Here is a 3,635-nt window from a genome sequence, read left to right as displayed (position 1 = left end):
ACATTAACATATAATATTTCTGATACATGTCGACACATTTTTAACAGCGCGATTGTAAATAGTTTTCATAATTATAGGGCGTCTAGGATTTAGATATCAACCTAGATAAATATAATTCAAACTCTGATATTTTATAACAATATTTTTTTAAAATTTACCTGGATTTGGTGTAAATTTACAATATTGAATAAAAACAAAAAATGCTTAACTAATGTATTTAAAAAATATTGTTTTCTAAAATACGACATGAATATATCGCAAATTCGTAAAATGTTTGTCTTTGTAACTCTCTAATAATCGCCAGAATGTCGCAGACTCTTAATACCCACTATATATTTAATACACCTGAATACTTACAACTCTTTGGTAGGCATTTCCTTATTCAATTAGTTAATTACATTCCAGAAAAATCCATTAATATTGAAATATGTTCCCACCTATATAATTTCGAGGCATCGGACTGAAAGAGCCGGCACCCGTTTAGTGCGTCAACTGTCTTAAACTAGTGTACACGTATTTTTTGCTCGTCCGTCTTAATACAATTTAGTGTGTTTAAAACATTATTTTTGTAATCATGACAGGTTTAACTGAAAGAATGGCTGCAGTGTAAAAGAAGTTTATACACGTGCCACCGACTCCGACTGCAGAACTCATCGACTGCAGTAATTTTATACTCGACTTCACCGGCCTTAAGTTTTTGAATGTAAGACCTGATCCTACGGACGTATTCAACACCGTAGTGCAAATAATCACACCATCGCGATATATTATTATACCAGCCGTCTTTCTAAGACGTATATTTTCCCTTATGGGAAATATATTGTCGTTTATTTTGGATCAACCGCAAAAATATAATAGAAATTATTTTCTGGAAATCGATATTATTTCGCTGTCTAGTATGGGGTATCAAGGGGAAAATATGTTTGAAATCGAGTCAAAAACACAAGCCGGATGTCGAGTATTGCTAAATAGGACAGATTTAATGAAATTGCAATATTTGCAATGGTGTATTGTCGAAACAGTCGTTCGAAAGTCAACCATCATACGACCAGTTGTATTAAACCAATTTGCGATGTTTGGTAATTATATTGATCGAGAATTCACCAAATTTGATTCGCCGCCAAAAACAAACGAAGAAATGGTCGCATTTATCAACAATTTAAGAGATGATAAAATTATTGGATCCACTCCTAAACAAGACCCAATGAGTTTCATCAGTCAACTTAAAACGTTATTTTCATATCAATTAGCCGAACATTGGGCGTAACGATGAAGCGAAGAACAGAAAAAAGAAGAAAACTCACCAGAGACAAATCTTTAATTCATATCATTGTAGAAATAATTATTTTTTTAATTTAAATTTTTAAATTTTTTTTTTCTTGTTATTCACCGATTCTGAAGTGATGCTCATTTCAAATTTTTCGCACCCAATATTTAACGATTTCGACCCTTCGTACGCACGAGATTCGGACAATTATTCGCAGTATCCTCCGTGGTTTATTCTGCTTGAATTCCACCGACAACGTTACAAGTTGATGAGAACGATGGTCCAATTAATATGGTAATAAACATATAAATTTATAAATTTAACGTTGTTAAAATTTTTATTTTTTATAATATACGTCTAAGTATAATAAAGAGTGCGCTATGCATGTTGTCATATGCGTGTGCGCGAAAAATATATCTTGGATAGGTAGTGGATCTGATGACGGTGAAAAGTGGGGTAGAGTGTCTGGGGCGGGAGACGGGTCTGCATGGTTCATGTATGATTTCGGCAGCGGCCGCGGATTAAATAAATTATTGATAACAATAAAAACATAACAATGATAACTGATATGGTGCTCGGGAGCGGGCTATGTCGGCGGCGGGCGAGTGTGGTCGGTGGTGGGAGGGCGAGTTTGATCGTCTTCAGGCCGCCGAGGGCGAGGTTTCTGAATCGGCTATTTCATACTTCTGTCGACAATTGGCAGTTTTATCGTCCGTTATACGGTCTCGCGCTATCATTGCCGTCGCCGCCGTAGTCGTACGCGCCTCTTAACATCGCACGAACAATACGCGATCTATTACATTTATATATAATAATAATAATAATAATAATAATAATAATAACCACCATATATTATACGATTTAATGCGTAATAGAATAACGCGTCGACCACGGTGCCGGCGAGCGTTCGTTATTTAATGCGTTCCATTCGCGCGTTTACCGCGGGGAGGTGCGCGTACCTATGTGTCGCGCGAGCGTAACCGTAGCTAATAATCGTAATAACCGTATAAAATACATAATATACTTACCGGGCGAAGAGAATATTATCGCGGCACGGTTACTATTTCTGTATATTTTTATACCCATATACCTATGTGTACGTTATAATAATATAACGCGCGTATCATTTATTCCACCGCGGGACGAGACTCGCCGGACATAATAATATATTATATCATATAATATTATCGTATAATAGTGCGCGCCCGCCCTCGTCGTTTGGCAGCACAATGGCCCGGACGGCCTGTACATGGGTGCAGGTACCGCCGCATTGACCGTTTCGCGTGATTTAATATATTATTATTATTATTATTATTATGTAGATCGAACGAGGAATACTACGCCGCCATCGCGCTCGGATCCAGCGATCATTATTAGTTTGAATGCGTATTGCGTACACGATATACATAGCTATTATTATACTATTATTACGTATATAATATATATCCGCCCGATCATGTGCGGACGACGACGACGACGATAACATCGTCCTCCTCGGACTCGTCCAGATACTGAAACCGTCCGAGGTTTACGCGTCGAGTCATCTCACAGCACGTTTCGGTAGAAAAAGAGATATTTTCGTTTTATTTTGGTGATTGAAAGCAATACGCGATATATTCTGGGGCACATTGGCGCGTGAGGGTATCGAGAACTTTGCCGATGGTCCGGTCTTCGTGTAAATCATATTATTAATGTTTTTATGACGATAATAAACTTTACGTAATATAGTTTTTTGTTCTCGAAACAACAACAACAAAAAAAAAAAAAACTTTGAAAGGGAAAGCAGTTATTATACAGGTGTCGGTTGTTTTAAATGTAAACTCTTTGAAATAAACACAATAGTTATATCATATCACGGCTCATTCCTTCTCAGTGATCACTCGAATTAGTCGAATTATTGCGATCACGCGGAACCTGTTGACTAAATAAATAACAATTTGTCAAATGCGAGGCTTAAAAACGACAACGACATAGATGTAGGTACGCGTGTGCAGTTCGCGAGGCGCTGAGACGTGAGCACGTTTTCATTTTTCATCGCGAAAGCGTTTCGACTGTAATGTCTAATAACGAACTCGCCCAAATTAGACGACCGTCCCACCCGCATAATATTACGGTAACAATAATAATAATAATAACGATCGCTGCGCGGAGGCGCGTCGGATCGCCTGTTCTCGCGGTGGTCGGCGAGACGGGACTTTTACTCGCACCGCGAACGATGTGTGCCAGTTATAAATTATAGCTTTATAATGTTATATACTCAAACCGTATGCGTAATGACTCGGAGTCGACCGGAAATGGGTGCCGGCAAATTTTTGGCATACCTACCGCGGCCAAATAAGACCACATACAATATCATGTACATGCTGTA

The 3,635-nt window shown here is 38.1% G+C and overlaps 1 pseudogene; it reads left to right on the top strand.

Moving 5' to 3' along the window:
* The first annotated feature begins 574 nt into the window (after positions 1-574).
* Positions 575-1,267, top strand: LOC112602427 (annotated as a pseudogene).
* The last annotated feature ends 2,368 nt before the right edge of the window (positions 1,268-3,635 follow it).

The sequence above is a fragment of the Melanaphis sacchari genome, unplaced genomic scaffold, assembly GCF_002803265.2.
Source record: "Melanaphis sacchari strain LSU unplaced genomic scaffold, SCAv2.0 Contig103_pilon_pilon, whole genome shotgun sequence".
Classification (NCBI taxonomy): domain Eukaryota; kingdom Metazoa; phylum Arthropoda; class Insecta; order Hemiptera; family Aphididae; genus Melanaphis; species Melanaphis sacchari.
Note: the sequence above shows the minus strand (reverse complement) of the source record. Positions and strands in the feature narration are given on the sequence as shown.